At 33.0% G+C, this 17,666-nt stretch overlaps 1 non-coding gene across 1 annotated transcript; it reads left to right on the forward strand.

Moving 5' to 3' along the window:
* The first annotated feature begins 4,215 nt into the window (after positions 1-4,215).
* On the forward strand, positions 4,216-4,322 carry LOC128287368 (small nucleolar RNA R71). Its single transcript, XR_008278068.1, has one exon. It is a non-coding gene; the product is annotated as a small nucleolar RNA R71 (small nucleolar RNA).
* Positions 4,323-17,666: the final 13,344 nt, after the last annotated feature.

Raw genomic sequence — 17,666 nt, forward strand, 5'->3', positions numbered from 1 at the left:
TACTATATACAATTTCAAAAGGTACCAAAATGAGATTCGATAGTGTGGTGACGATCCTAGATGATCCCCGAGCTCACAGCAGCTTCGATATCTATAAAACAATGCAAACACACACTAAGCTTTCAAAAGCTTAATAAGCTCGTACTAAATATCATCAACAACTTATAAAATATAAAACATCAACACATAATCACTTATTAGTTCTCAATTCATCTACCAATTCTATGCCAACACAATTCATATGTTTATACCAATTCACGCATTTCATATACATAATATCATCTACCACATAGGTATCGTACATACCTGAACCTTCTCGTATTTATTCATTTTCATTCTCATCTCTCGTCTAGATATTTTAAAACTTTTCAAAGATTATTCATGCTTTAAGCATCCGCACACTTAGTGCTTTAAGGTTTAACCAAAGCTAGAATGATTTCGCACACTTAGTGCCATCTCAATTAACTAAAGCTATCTCGGTATCGCAAACTTAGTGCCTCATACAACCGAATCTATACCATTTCACACACTTAGTGCTATTTATAGCCGAAGCTATTTTGAATCGCACACTTAGTGTCAAATGCAGTTGATTTATCATCGTATTCAACCATAATCAAATATATACACAATTTATGTATAATCAAAGCATAAAAAATATACTCGTAACATCATGTATCACGTACGAACTTACCTCGATTCGAAATTGCTGACTCGAATTGTCTACTCTATAACCTTCGACTTCCCTCGGTCTAAATCCGAATTCCTCTTTTCTTGATCTATATGTGTTCAAAATTTACCCTTTTATTCACCAAATAATTCAAAAATCCATAAACATTCAGTTAGAACATTTTACAATTTAGCCCTCACATTTTCACATTTCGACACTTTAGTCCCTAATTCATAAAATCACAAAATACACATAATTTACATATACTCATGCTTGGCCGAATATCTCCTAGTACTCATAATAGTCCAAAAATTTCATTTATGTCACATTTTACTCATTCAATTTACAAATTTCACAATTTAGCCCATTTTACTTAAAATCACCAAAAATTCAAAGACAAAATATATCAACCCAACATATATCTTTTATTTTCCAACAACTAACATCACAAAGCTAATAATTTCATCAATGGCACATTTCAAAATCATAAAAAAAATTAGAAATTGAGACATGGGCTTGATAGTATTCGAAGCAACGATTACAAAAATGTAGAAATTATCAAAAATTGATCAAAACACATACGTTAATCAAAGATTACAAGTGTCGAGCCCTAAGCAAACTTTTCTCTTTTCTTTTCTTGTATTTTCGGCCAAGGATGAACATAAAATGATCCATTTTCATGCATTTGTTTTATCATTATTAACATATTAATTAAATTTCCGTTTTACCCTTTGTTATAAAACTATTAAAACATGAATATCAAGGTCATAAATGTCCATTAACCATATAAATGACATATTAACCAAGTAAGGACCTCTCAAATAATAAGCCAAATCAAATAGGCACTTTTAACATATAACAAACAACTTTTACATTTTACGCGATTAGGTCCTTTTTCAAAATGAAGCACACAAACATTCTAATTTTTATACGAGACTTCCACACATATCATTAACATATAATAAGTATGAAAAATAATATTAAAATATTTTTTGACTCGAATTTGTGGTCCCGAAACCATTATTCCAACTAGGGTCTAAACCGGACTGTTACAACCTTACTTCAAAATAATGGTAGAAATAGGTAAATCGGGTTACGAGGACTTCAAAAATGTAAAGAACATTAAAAACGGGGCTAGAATGCAGTTATTATCAAGCTTGAAAGTTGACAAAACCCTAGCTATGGTGAGCTTGAGATTTTTTTCCAAGGTAGGAGAAGATGGACACATGTTTGACTTGATTTTCCCTTTTTATTCTTTTATTTACTAAATGACCAAAATGCCTTTTTTGCCAAACTTTAAAATTTTATCTCAGCATTTCCATTTTTTTTCCACTAACTTAACAAATGGTTTAATTACCAACTAAAGACCTTCAATTTAAAATCTCATAGTAATTGGACACTTTTAACAAGTAGAACTCACTTTTGCACTTTTTACGATTTAGTCCTTTTGACTAAATTGAGTGCCCAAACGTCAAAATTTTCGAACGAGATTTTCACAAAATAGTTCCATAAAAATTGTACCCCATAAAAATCTAATAAAATTAAATTTTCCTATGTCAGATTTGTGGTCCCGAAACCACTGTTCCGACTAGCCCTAAAATCGGGCCGTTACAAAGGAAGTACCTTAAGTTCTAATTTAGGTGGCTCCTCAATTGACGCTTTTGGTTGGGCATAATCCCTATTCTCTAACTCCAAAGATTCAAAACGAGATTGCGGATTAAATCCCCTTTGATTACTTCTAGAAAAGCTAAGTATTCATCCCCCTCTTCATCATTTTGAGGGTCTGATGTCAAAATTTGTTCTAATGGATCCTCAACATAGTTGAGTTCCTTCTCAATGATTAAATCCTCTAAATTGGACATTGTAGAACAATCATCAATTGTTTCAGGAAATCGCATAGACTTAAAACCGTGAAATGTTAGTTGCTCATCCTGAACATGCATAGTAAGCTCGCCCTTCTGCAAATCAATAAGGGTCCTCCCAGTTGCTAAGAACAGTCTTCCTAGGATGATTGGCAGCTCTTTGTCTGCTTCAAAGTCTAGAATCACAAAGTCATCAAGAAAGATAAATTTGTCTACATGTACCAACACGTCCATGATTCTTCCTTCTAGATGTGCTAAGGATCGATCTGCTAATTGAAGTGTAACCGTAGTTGGTCTAACTTCACCTATCCCTAACTTCCTAAATATTGACATAGGCATCAAGTTGATACTCGTACCCAAGTCACATAGTGCCTGACCAGAATATGTTGCTTCAATATTGCAAGGTGTGGTAAAACATCCAGGATCCTTCAATTTTGGGGGTAGTTTGTCTTGAAGATATGCATTGCATTCCTTTGTCAAGGCTATCGTCTCAAATTCTCCAAGTTTTCAATTTTTAGACAGGATATCCTTCATGAATTTAACGTAGTTCAGCATTTGTTCAGGTGCTTCAACTAACGGGATGTTGATGTGAAGTTGCTTGAGTACGTCTAGGAACTTCTTGAATTGAAATTCTTGCTTCTACTTCTGAAGTCTTTGAGGGTAGGGTGGTGAAGGCTTCTTTACTGGAATTGGTTGATTCGTCTTCTGTGGCAATTCTGCATCTAACAAAGTTGTTAGTTGATCAGAATTAGTTGGTTCTAAAGTTACCTTGTCGAATTTTGCAGATTCTAGTTATGGTGAAATTGGAATTTTAACACTCAGTTGAACTTCCTTTGAGTCTTGAGCATCGACTGGCTCCTTTTGAACTTCGATGGTGTTGGGCTCTATTGTCTTTCTGCTCTTCAATGTTAATGCTTTACAATGCTCCTTTCCTGGATTCCTCAAATTCTCTGTATCACTAGGTAAAGCACCTTGTGGTCGGTTTCTGAGTTCAGTTACAAGATGGCCCATTTGGTTTTCCAGGTTTTTCAATGTAGCTGTTTAGCTTTGGATTAAGGCATCATTATCGACCATGCCTTCAACAAGTTTTCTAAGCCATTGGATGGTTCAGCTTGAGGTTGTTTCTAAACTTGTTGGGTAAAAATTGGTGGCTGGGTCAGTCTAGGTTGGGCATATGTGTTACTGGGTCTAGCCCTTTGGTTACTCTAGGAGAAATTAGGGTGGTTTTGCCACGATGGGTTGTAGGTATTAGATTGTAGTCCTTGCCTTCCTCAGTTTTGGTTCTGGTTACCCATGTAATAAACGGATTTTAGGTTTAATGGACGTTCTTTGAACAGATGTCCTTCCCCACAATAGACACAGGCTACATTTTCAAATTGATTAGGTGGCTGTGTTGCAAAACTATTAAACCCATTAGTGGTAAAATTTTTAAGCATTGAGGATATTGAGGATGCCTGAGATGCGAGTGAAGTGAGAGAGTCTACTTCATGTATACCAGTGACTCATATTTCTGACGCTGCTCGATTCATTGGCCATTGATAATTGTTACTGACAATCCTCTCAATGATTTCATAAGCCTCATTATAAGACTTAGAAATGAGAGCACAATTAGTAGAAGTGTCCACTACCTTCTTCGTGTGGGCATTGAGACCATTATAAAACATCTCAAGTTGGATGCAATGTAGGATTCCATAATGAGGACACTTTCATAATAATTCTTTGTACCTTTCCCATGCCTCATACAAGGACTCATCATCCGTTTGTTGGAAAACAATGATCTCATTCCTTAACTTAGCATTCTTTCTAGGTGGGAAATACTTCATGAGGAATCTTTCTGCTAACTCTTGCCATATGGAAATTGAATTTGGTGGCAATGAGTTTAACCAGGCTCGAGTTGTCCCTTAGTGAATATGGGAACAACATCAATCGTAATGCATCTTCGGGTACTCTGGCTAACTTGAAAGAATTGCTCATTTCCATAAATAGACTTAAGTGTAGGTGAGGATCTTCGGTAGGCATTCCACTGAATTGGCCCACTGTTTGAAGCATCTAGAACATCACTTGCTTCAGCTCAAAATGTTGTACCTCAATTTTGGGTCTCCTAATACCCGGATTAAGATAATGAAACACTGGCATGATATATTGTCTTAAAGCTCTATCCCTATCATCAGAAATAAGGATAAGATTTTGAGCAGGGTCTGCTCCATTTTCTTGATTCAGATTTTCAAAGTTCATCTCTTCAGTCCTTCTCTAACTTGCTTGCCTTCTTCACTGTCGAAAAGTTCGTTCAATCTTAGGGTTTACAGTGTAACAGCCCATTTTTGGCCTAGTCAGAACAGTGATTTCGGACCACAAATTTGACATAGTAAAATTAATTTTTATTATAGCTTTATTATATTTTGACGTTTGAGCACTCAATTTAGTTAAAGGACTAAATTGTAAAAAAGTGCAAAACTTGAGTTCATGAAGCTAGATGTTTCAAATTGCTATGAAATTTTAAATCGGAGGTCCTTAAATGGTAATTAGGCTATTTTTTAATTTTTTAGACAAAATTGGACATGAAATAGGTGAAACGAGATATTTTTAAGTTAGGGGTATTATGGTCATTTAGTAATTAAATGATTAAATAAACAAAATAAAAGCCAAAATTTTCTCATCTTCAACCCCTTGGCCGAATTTTTGAAGACCACCATGGCTAGGGTTTTGTTCAAGCTTTCCAAGCTCCATAGTAAGTCCGTTCTTGCCCAGTTTTTAATGATTTTCACGTTTTTGAAATCTTTGTAACATGATCTACCTATTTCTACCATTTATTTGAGTTGTGATGAAGGTATAGGGTTTGAAACATGTTATAAATTTGTGTATTTTTATGTTTAATGGTAGATTATGCATGTTTATGGTTGGAGAAACAACTTTTGCTAAGTGATTTTCGGTGAAAAAGGCTAAAAGGACTAAATTATAAAAGTTATAAAATATGTAGTAAAAGTATATTTTAATGGAAATTGTGGGCTGTTATAGTTATGAAAATGGTTCGGCTAGGCTTAAGGTACAAAGACATTGAATGAAAATCATTTTACGAGCCTAGGGGCAAAAGTGTAAATATGATAAAGTTTAGGGGAAAAAATATAAATTTTTCCAAAATGAGATTTTGGGTTGTATTGAGTAGTTTTATGATTAAATAAGTTAAATGTGATGTTATAGATTAATAAAAATAAGATTCGGGCCTAGAACTCGAGGGGGGGAAGGGGGAAACAAAGTATTGGACAGTTAGGTCGTTTTCTCCATCGTCGCATTCGAGGTAAGTTTGTACGTAAATATAAGAATTATTTTTATTATTGCATTGTTATTTGTATACTTTAATATTTTATGAATTATATGAATAACATTATGGACAAGTTCGACAACGATGTGATAAGCAAAAAAATCCGGTTGAACCTTAGAAATAGAATAGGATACGAGTGACATGTCACTAGGACCCCATGTGATATATATGATTATGTGATACAGGTGCTGGTCATGTACGTCCTATCGGTGGCTAGGTAGTCCGGCATGTGTTGAAAATACCTAACAACTTGTTTGAGCAGCTCATGTAATTACGTCTTAACCTCCAGCTTGTGTGAGCAGGCCCGTGATTAGATCAAGAGCGAGCATTTATGTGATATGAAATATGAGGTAGCTTTGGCTACATATGTGGCTCTTGTGTGCAAAGATTTTCCATGTATCCGATTAAATTGAAATATGGTATTGTGAAAATGTTGAGTTCATGAGCATTGTGAAAATGTTATTGTGTTAACCTTATGAGTAATGGCATATGTGTATATATGTATGGTAAGAATTGTTAATGTTTATGAATCGGGCTTTTAAGCCAAATTAAATTGAAATGTGGTATGTTGTATTTCACTTGAAAATGATTCATCGGATATGAGCAAAAAGAAAAGATTGGCATGATTATTCACTAAAGATGGCTATGTTAGTATGAGAAGTTAAGAGCTTAGAAAATTGAAAGATGATAAGTTATATGTTTGAAAATTTGTATATATATAATTAATGTGCATGTTTACCATGAAATTTGAAATGATTTGTTAATTGGTGTAACATATTATAATGGGAAAGATTACGGTTGCCAGGCTAATGCCAAGACATGTTGAATTAAGGTCATAAATTGAAAAGGGTAATCAATGTGATTGGATAAATTATGATTACGAGACTTAAGGAAATTTATACTATCTGGTAATCATATTATTGAAATGGTAAATTTATGGCATAAGTTGCTTATTATTAACATATGAACTTACTAAGCTATATCGCTTACCCTCTTCCTTTCCCATGTCTTATAGGGTTAATAAGCTAGCTCGGGTTGGAGATCGCCGGAGATCCTATCACACTATCAAGCTATCACTTCAGGTATTGATGAGTTCTAGTATTTTGAGTCTATGGCATGTATAGGGACTTGGTCTTTTGATTATATGTGTCATTATTAATGTGGCCAAATGTGTTGGCCTATAATGGATTAAAGTTCAAATTGTACATAGCCATAAATGATGGCTTATGTTGACTACAAGTTTATTCATGTGTTAATTCCCTCTTGTGAATGTGATGTTAATATGTTATAATGGGCTAAGTATGATGTATTAAGTATGATAAATGATGGCATGAGAATGACATATTATTGTCTTAGTTGTTAGTGTTTGGTTGCCTAAGTATGATATGTTTTGTGCCTTTTGAATTGATATGAGTGCATGTGTGAAAAAGGGTGGCAAATGGCTTGGTAAATAGCCTTGTTTTTGTCCACATGGGTAGACGCATAGGCGTGTGTCTAGGCCGTGTATGACACACGGTCCACCCCATGGGCATGTGATCCGGCCGTGTATCCCCTGCACCTTAATTGTTGCAAAACAGAATGCTCAGTATCGAGCACACGGGCAGAGACCCTGGTATGTGTCTCAGCTGTGTGAAAGATACAGCCTAAGCCTATGGGCATGTGTGACCACACAGCCTAACCACACGGGCGTGTCCAAAGCTACACAGATGTGTGACCCCTGTATTTTTTATGAAAAATTTACTAAGTGTTGGGAAATTTTCCAAAATTCTCAGTTTAGTCCCGATACACTCATAATGTATGTTTTAGGCCTTGTAGGCTCGTTTAAGGGATGATATGAATGCATGTGAAAGGTTTTAAATTTGAATGGAAATTTATGTCTCGGTTTTGAATGTTTTTTGAGTTTAAGTCCAGTAATGCCTCGTACCCTGTTCCGGCGTCGAATACAGGTAAAGGGTGTTACATACAGGGAGTAAATCAATAATTCGGTCAATACTCATAAACACCTGAAATAATCACAGAAAAATTAATTAAGTTAAAATTTGAACAAAAAATAAACCAAAATGAAAAACTAAAAAATTCACAAATAATGACTTTTTGAAACAGTCCCAGGCAACGACGCCAAAGCCTTGGAACGACGAAAATGTGCAAGTGTACACAATCGCCACAAGTAATAAAGTGACAAGTAAATGTTGAGTTATCATACCCATAGGGACTGTGCAAAGAATTATTTATGAATGCTATTTAAAACACTTTGGTGAAGAAAAATATTTTGTTTGAAGAGGGTGATTAATAACTATGATTTTAAACTAAGTAAACAAAATAAATAAATCTCAAATGCACGATTTCAAAATACGATTTTAATCAAGATGACATAATTGTGTTAGATTAATTACATTTTTTAACTTAGAATTATTAAACTCATGTTTATATTGTTATGCAAGGCAAATGTATTGTTAGATACCGTTACTAATTTAACCCTCAGCTACCTTAGATGATTAAACATGCACTAATTAAGTACTGTGTCCATTAATTACAATTTCAATCCATTTAAATAATTAATTCATTAGCTATCTCACAATTGTAATGCAAGAATAACTTAATCATGATTTTACTTAATTAAGCATCTTACCAAGGCCTATAACAATATAAACACAATTTTAACAATTTTCACAAATGAAATGCAATCAACCTAACACGAATTAAATTCAAACTAAATTGATTAAATTAACCATTGCAACAATAGAAATATCCATAGATATGTTCAACATAACAACAACAAAAATTAAAGAGATAGGGAACAAGAATCAAATCTGGTGTTTTCCCGTGGCTTGACTAGTTTGCTCCGTTCTTCCTTCTTCGTTGTCCTCATCGACCAAGGCTTCTATGAACACTTAATTGCTGCTCCAAGTGGCTGATGAATGCCTCTTTTCCAAGAGGAGAAATCGGCAAGAGAACAAGGGAATTTGAAATGGAAAAGAAGAGAGAAAGTGGAGAGAAGAGAGAAAAGATGTGAATGCTTGAGATGTGTTTCAAATGACCAGCCTAAGGGGGTTTTTATAGCTGACGAGGGCTGCTAAAAATAGCTAAACTTATCAGCCCAAGATCCCTCCCTTGGCCGGCCACACATGTGGCAAGGTTGATAGTTTCAACTTTGCTAATTTAGGCTTGGGGCAAATCTATAAAGCCACCAATTGTGGAGGGGTTTGTTTGCAACTTGAACAAGTCTTCAAGGGCCTCTTTGCAAGCTAAATAATCAGCCAATAAGCTGATTTGGGTCAAAATATGGACGGTTTTGGGCTGTCCACTTATTGGTTGGTTCGGTTCACTCGATTTGGCTCAATTGGACCATTTTTGCATAATTAATTAATAATAATTTATTTAATCTAAATGAAATTGGCTATAAATTAAAATTAATTAATACACATAATTGGACCAACTTAGGCTGAAAATTAATTCGCCTTGATACTTCAAATTGTTTCTCGGTTTTGAACTTTTAGTAGTGTCCGCCGAGTCGTTTTTTATTGCCCTTTGTGCAAGCCTGTCGAAAAATGATCAAAAGTAATCAAAATTAATTATAAAATTAATTAAAATTCAACATGTTCATAATTTAAGTGCAATTTTAATTATTTTATAAAAATTAATTATTTTTCGATAAGAATTTTATCAAAACTGCATGAATTTAAGTTAAAAAAGGCATGAAAAAGTGTGTATATTTTTGTGTTTCCAGAAATCATAGCATAATACAACAACTATGGCTACCTTACGAGTTTGTGTGCACTAATAAAAGAGTCTCTCTATTTTTTGGTGACTTTGACACTTTTCTTTCTTCCCTTTCAATACATTTCTCATTCACAAATGCTTTTACTCTTAATAACCTTTTCTATTTATTTTTTATTTTCTTTTTGAATTTTTCTTTTGCTACACATATTGGCTAACCTATAATCACTCTATCACGCTGGTCCTTTCTATTTCATTCTATTTTTACAAAATTTCACCGTAATGTATCTACTTAACCCTTAATATGTATGTCTAGATGTTTATAGTCGTGTAGTTCAGGACCAAAGAAAAAAGGGCAAATACAAAGTAACATTTTTTGCTCAGATTTTGCATGAAAGTTCATCAAGTAGTGTTTTCTAGCTCAAATATAGGTACTAAGGATGAATAAATAGGCTATTGGTGTATGTTAAACAATGCCTTAAGTCGTCCCTAGGTATCTCAATATTCACAAATTTAATTAACCAAACAATCACAAATTCAACAATTTATCATACATACTAGCATGCTTGTTTCTCTATATTTCCTATATCATATGGTACATTTAATTGCTTAATACTTATTTATAGTGTAATATATAAAACTTAGTAATCTAATAAAAAATTTAAAGTCATCTACTTTCATGCCAAATTTATAGTAAGTACAATCACCCTAATATATATGCTCCTAACCAATCACTTGTATTTCTACAAGCTCAAGCACACAATTGATAATAAAATTTAAAAGAAAAACATAAAAATCAGAACAAATTTTCTATGTTACCCCCGCTTTAGATAATACATTATCCTTAATGTGTGGTCCTAAAAGGTTAAAGAAAGAAGTTACTCGATTGATCGTGATAGTTCCATAAGCTGTTGGTGGGTGCTTCTTCCTTTGCTTGTTGTGAGTTATAATTTGTTGTGCTTCTTCCATGTGGGGTTCCTACATAGGAAACTTTAATATAGAATAATAAAGTATAAAACAATCTACTTATACAAATAAAAGTTAACACAAATTATCCCAATAGTTACAATCTTTTAAAAATAAAAGTTTAATCATCTTCTTCAAAGTCCATCTCCTCATCCTCCTCTCCTTCCTTATCTTCGCTTTCTTCTTCATTTTCATGCTTCTTTTCTTCCTACTCAAGATGCGTTTGTCCGAACATATCCGATGTATAATTAGGTACTCTAATGTTGTTTTTCCGTGTGAATTCTAAAAAATTGGGCCTGATTCTTACATATAATGTATCATCTAATTCGACATTGGATGACTGCTCTCGCCAATTTCTTATCGAGTTGTTGATTTTATTTTCCTTTGAGTTGAGGCTGGAGTAGCCATCTTCTCTTGTTGGCATTTGTTCCACTCATTTATTTCTTTCGCCCAAAGCTCTATGTACTACGTATACAGTGTGCCTACAATTATGCTTCGTGATGGCTTCATGTACTTCTTAGTGGACACCATCGGAATATCTACTCTGTTGCATAAGGTCGTTACTAAGTGGGAAAGGACGATTCCGACTTTTTGGTTGTTGACACACCGTTTCATATTTTGGTATATTCATGTTTCGATGCATATCTATTCTTCTGCAAAATAATGTAAAGCAAAACCACTCGAAAAGTATTGACATTAGAAACATTCAACGTAGGAGCTATTCGAGTGCATAGAAATTGAATCTGCATTTTTGCTTCAGGAAACATTATTGCTTGATTAAACGAAGTTGGGATATTAGTACTTGGGCGAATTTCCATTCGCCTCTTCTGTAACAGCCCAGTTTAGACCCTAGTCAGAACAGTGGTTTCAGGACCATGAATTCGAGTCAAAAAATATTTTAATATTATTTTTCGTGCTTATTATATGTGAATTAGTATATGTGAAAATTTTGTATGAAAATTTTATCGTTTGTGTGCTTAATTTGATAAAAGGACTTAATCGCGCAAAATGGAAAGGTTGTATACTATTTGTTAATGTGCTATATTGCTATGGATTATTAACTATGAAGTCCTTATTATGCAAATGGATCATTGATATGGTTAATGGACAATAATGACCATCCACTAAGTGTTTATAATTATATTAATTAATTTTAGAAATAAGGTTATTATTAAATAAAATAAAGTTAAAATATGCTTATATTCTTGCATGTTCAACCGAATATAGAGAAAAGAAATAAGGTTTGAAGCTTGGTGAATTTTGGCACCTTTAAATCTTGATTTAGGTATGTTCTTTCCTCGGCTTTTGATAATTTTTATATTTTTGAGATCGTTATTCGTATTCTAGCTAGCCCATGCCCTAATTTTCGGAATATATGATGAATTTGTGATTTTACATTGATGATAGCTTGATGTTTTGTTATTTGATGATGAAAAATAAATATTTTTTGATAGATTATTATGTTTAATTAAGTGATTTTTGATAAAAATGCTTATTAAGAATTAAATTGTGAAATTTGCAAATTTAGGGGTCAAAATGTGAACTAAATGAAATAAATGGGCTGTTAGGGACTTAAGGAATATTCAGCCAAACATGGGTTAAATGAAATTTTTGAGTATTTTGTGTTGTTTTGAAATAGGGACTAAATTGCAAAAAATATGAAATGTCAAGGGTAAAAGTGTAATTAGCCTATTTATGTGTATTTAGATGAATCTTATTGAATACATGATTAAATAAGTTGAATTTGTATTAAATTAGATCAAGAAATGAGGAAATTGGATTTGGACCGGGGAAAGTAAAAAATTATCGAATAGTTGTTCCGGTCTATTCGTGTCTGTACGAGGTAAGTTTATAAGCAAACAGACGTTGCTTAGTTTAATTAAATGCAAGTTATATATGTTGAATTGAAATATGTGAATAAATATATATAATAGCCGAATGTATACAAGCTTGGCAACTATGTTTATGAATTCGTTTCGACCGAGTTACGACGTCCGAAAGCCTCGTATAAACCTTAGGAATAGCTAGGATACATATGTCATGACATAGAATTCTGATATGTGATGTGCGAGTAAGACCATGGCTTCGATATGTGATGTACGAGTAAGACCACGTTTTATACGTTGGCATCGATTTATGACTTCGATATATGTGTGCGAGTAAGACAACATTTTATACGTTGGCATCGATATGTGACTCCGATATATGTGTGCGAGTAAGACCCTGTATGGGACAGTGGCATCGATATGTGATTACATGTAAGACCACGTCTGGGGCATTGTACGATATATGTGATTATCTGAATGTCCTATCCAATTCCGAATGGTTCAACGGGCAATAATAAGTTAAGACGAATGAAAAATCGAGTTAAAAGGCTCAGGTATGTATTCATACTAAGTTATGAAATTATGGTAACTAGAATGTTCGAATTGATGATAAAAATGTTACATGTTAATATGAATTATATGTATGCAAATGTGAAAGTATACATTCGGTTTACTTATGTATTCATGACATAAATGAGAGTATATATGTATATGAAAATCTATAATTGGCCAAATGAAAAGTATATGTGATTTTTAAATGAATTGTATGTGTTTTCATATTTGGGAAATTGTAAAGTATATTCGCCACATAATATATATAAATATGTGATATTAAGGTTTGATTTATGAAGATACGCATATAAGAGTTTAAATATTCAGTTATATATACATTGATAATATGGTTTTGAAAGGGTATGTTATTTTGATAATAGATACATGTATATTTGGCCAAGGTAAAATTTGTACATGGAAGTATATGTTATATATGAAATTGTGAGCTTGAAAATAAATGTGATCATGATAGTATAAATTAGTTTGATTAAATTAAGTTGATATTAATATTAAGTTATTTATTTGCTTATGACTTACTAAGCTCACGAAGCTTACTCTGTGTGTTTTTCCTATGTCTTTAGAGTTTCAGAGATTTGCTCGAGTTGGAAGTTGTTGGAGACGTCATCACACTATCTGGTTATCATTTCGGTAACTAATGCTTTGAATTTGGTTATGTGGCATGTATAGGCTAATTTTGATATATTTGGTTTTGAAAATTGTATATACATATATATATATATATATATATATATATATATATATATATAAAATGGCTTGATTTTGGTGTTAATGGTTGGGGGTATTTGGTCATGATCTATGCTTATATTGAAAGTATATCTCAAGGTATATCTTGTGTGGTAGATGATGATGTGATTCGTTTGTTCAATGAGATAAAGGTTGGATGCATTTTTGACTTGTGATTTGCATTTCTATAAGTAAAAAATAATAATAATGAAAATGTTTTATGAATGTTTTGGGTTGATCATTGGAGATTAAATTTGAGGACCAAATATATGGTTAATGGATTCGATTGTACTTATGTACTTTGGATTAGTTATAGAGCATACGAATTTGGTATGCTATAAAATGATCTTTGTGTCCATAAATATTTAATGTGGTTATGGTGAAATGTGCGCAAATTAGAAATTATTTCAATTGTATGTGGTTATATAGAGATGCTTACTTATGTATATATATATATATATATATATATATATATATATATGAATGCATGTTATGTCGTGTGGTTACTTAACCTAGAATAATGTGAATAACTTGTGAATTGGTATAGTCACAAAATTTGTTAATAGCCCGTGTCTGTGCCTGTGTGGACAAAAATAGGCTACTTGAAAAGACAATTTTTGCCACCCTATATACATAAGCTTTTAAGACCACATTTCATACCCAATATGCAACCAAAACATTTCCAAAACAAGCATCCCTCTTACTTCAATATCATTAATCATTTCCATACATAATTCCAACTCAAACATACTAATTCCATGTAACTAATTCATACCTTGAACACATGATTCATATCATATTTATAACCATTTCAACCACAAAATTAACTTACCAAAAAGACCATTTCACTAGGCCATATATATACATCAAATTTACCATTTTTGCATCACATATCATATACCAAAATTAAACCATAGGTTCAACCATAATCAAGCCATATCTCATGGCATGATATACCCATCTCAAACCATACTACATTAATGCTAGCCTATACATGGCATACTTTGATATATATTTTTTCAAAAGGTACCAAAATAATATTTGATAGTGTGGTGATGATCCTCGACAATCCCCAAGCTTCCAGTAGCTTCGATATCTAAAACACAATGCAAACACACACAAAGTAAGCTTTCAAAAGCTTAGGAATCCATATACAAATAAACTTATCATTTGAAGCATATAAGCATCATAAAATACATATACTCCATAGCCAAATACTATCACAAACCAAATAGTTCATATACATTTCACATATTCCCAATTCATTTGCACATATAGCATATTTTCTCATACTTATATCACATATCATCACTTGCACATAAACTTGCTTCTCATTAACAAATGTTGAACACATCTCCATGTATCTGAATCGGTTATTCATTCATTCAATCACGTATTTCTCAGAATGCCTGTTGAACCGAACAAAATTAAATAGGATACGCGGATAGCTCGAAAAGCTCGTACAATGCCAACGTCCCAGATGTGGTCTTACATGTAATCAAATATCGATGCCACTGTCCCAGACAGGGCCTTACACAAAATCAAATACAATGTCGATATCCCAGACATGGTCTTACACGTAAATCTCAAATCGATGCCAACGTCCCAGACGTGGTCTTACACGAAATCACATATCGAAAATCCTATGTCATGACATATGTATCCTAACTATTCCTATGGCTCATACGGGGCTTTCGGACGTCGTCACATTATCAAAATTTTCTCAATTTCACATATTCAACTTCTATAACCATTCATCACAATTCAAAATCATATAAACATGAATAAATCAATTCAAACACATTTATTTGTATATAGACTTACCTAGTACAGAAATGAACGGAAACGAACGGCTATTCAACGACTTTCGACTTTCCCCAATCTAATTCTATTTTCTTTGTTTCTTGATCTATATAAATTCAAATTTAACTCTTTTATTCAACAAATCATTCAATTCAATCCATATACACATATTTAGGGAATTTTACAAATTAGCCCTCACATTTTCACATTTTAACACTTTAGTCCTTATTTCATAAAATCACAAAATATGCATAATTTCCTTTCACACATGCCTAGCCGAATTTTCCTTTAGCTCATATAAGTCCACATATTTCATTTATTTTACATTTTAGCACCTCAATTTCTCATTTTCACAATTTAGTCCAAAATACTCAAATTTATCAAAAATCCCAATACAAAACATAGTAATCTAACACATATCTTTCATTTTCTATCATCAAAATTCATAAAAGTCACATTATCAACAATGGCACATCTTAAAATCATAATCAAATTCAGAAATTGAGGCATGGGCTTGAAAGATTACTAAGCATCGATCACAAAAACGTAGAAATTATCAAAAATGGATCAAAAACCATACCTTAATCAAGTAATCAAAGTGCCGAACCCTAGCAAGCTTATTTTCTTTTTCTTTTCTTTTCTTATACGGAACTTTCACACATGCTTAACCACATACTAAAAACACATAAAACAATATTAAAATATTTTTCTAACTCGAATTTGTGGTCTTGAAACCACTATTCTCACTAAGGTCTAAACCGGGATGTTACACCATAACAAATTCTTTTGGGGTCACACGGAAGGTTTCCCATCTATGATATTGGACCAAAGTCCAAACCTTCTGGAAGAGAACCATCGGCGGTTCAAATCCCCTCTCTTGAATAAATGTTTTTCCCTAAAGTTCTAAAACATATTTATCAACATTTTGATTCGGGAAATTAGAGGATTTGGAATCGTTAATGGTTCTGATTCACTAGTTCTCCTAACTTTTCTTGGAGGCATATTCAATGGTATTTAAGGCTAATACTAATAAACCAACAAGTCAAATTATCAATGGAACAATAAAAGGATTAGGTAGGAACCTTTAACATTGTATAATTTATTCAAAATTCCTTGAAAACTTGCTCATTTTTGTTCCTTTGACTATTTTCCTCTTGCACCTGCACTAAATCAGCCTGAAAGGAGAAGGAATTTGCAACAAAATGATTATGTATAGTGAAAAGGGGTTTAGGGTTTAGGAGGTTTTAAAAAAATTAAGAGGATTTGGGAGAGTTTAATTGTTAAAAGAGGTTTAGTCTTAGGTTAAAAATAGTTTTTAAGCTTTTAAAGTGGTGAGTGAAGGCTAAAAATCGGGTTAAAACATGGTTTATGTCGTCGGGTTGTGTAAGTAGGTTGGGTCAACCCCGTAGAAAATTGCAATGATGTCATAACACAGGGGTTCCGTGTCGCGATATCCCTGGTAGCTTGCCATTGTCGCAACATCGGGGTTCGATATCGCTACACGTTCTAAAATTTTGGAAATCTAAGTAGGCTGTCGACTGTGTTACGTCATTAAGATGATTTTCTCGATTCTTTGTGATTAGACACGATATTAGGACATAGAAGTTCTGTGTTGCGACACTGACTCTATTTTGAGCCAAATTTCTGCCCCTAAAATGTTTTCGGTTCCTATAAAACACAATGTTAGTAAAAATTAAAGTCTCAGCTTAGTAGTTAGTTAAAAATACACAAATGTACATAAAATTAGAGTTTAATTAAAATGTCAAGTTTTGCTGCCAGATTCATCTGTCAGCTTGATTAGTGTTCCCGATGATGTTTTCTTTATCTTATCTCTGTCCACGTTTATCTGCATTTGCCATGCCATTCCACCTTATTATGCTAGTCCTGCTTTTTGAATTTATTTTTTCGGACTGTACTAATCGAAGAAAGTATTTCCTCTGGCTCAAGAAATTAGGGATTTTCAAAGATATTTCTTAACATTGTCTCTCTAATATCTTTTTGTCTACCTCATCTTATTGGTGACAACCTTTAAAAATTTTAGTTTCCCATTGATTTTCATGGTTAATTCATTCTTTTCCAAATCAATGGTGGATTTTGACGTTGCTAAGAATGTTTTCCTAACAAGATTGGTATCGAACGGTCTTCCTCGAAATCGAGTATCACAAAATCTGCTGGGATGATAAAGCTACGCATTTTGACTAACACATCTT

This window comes from Gossypium arboreum, chromosome 13, assembly GCF_025698485.1.
Source record: "Gossypium arboreum isolate Shixiya-1 chromosome 13, ASM2569848v2, whole genome shotgun sequence".
Classification (NCBI taxonomy): Eukaryota; Viridiplantae; Streptophyta; class Magnoliopsida; order Malvales; family Malvaceae; genus Gossypium; species Gossypium arboreum.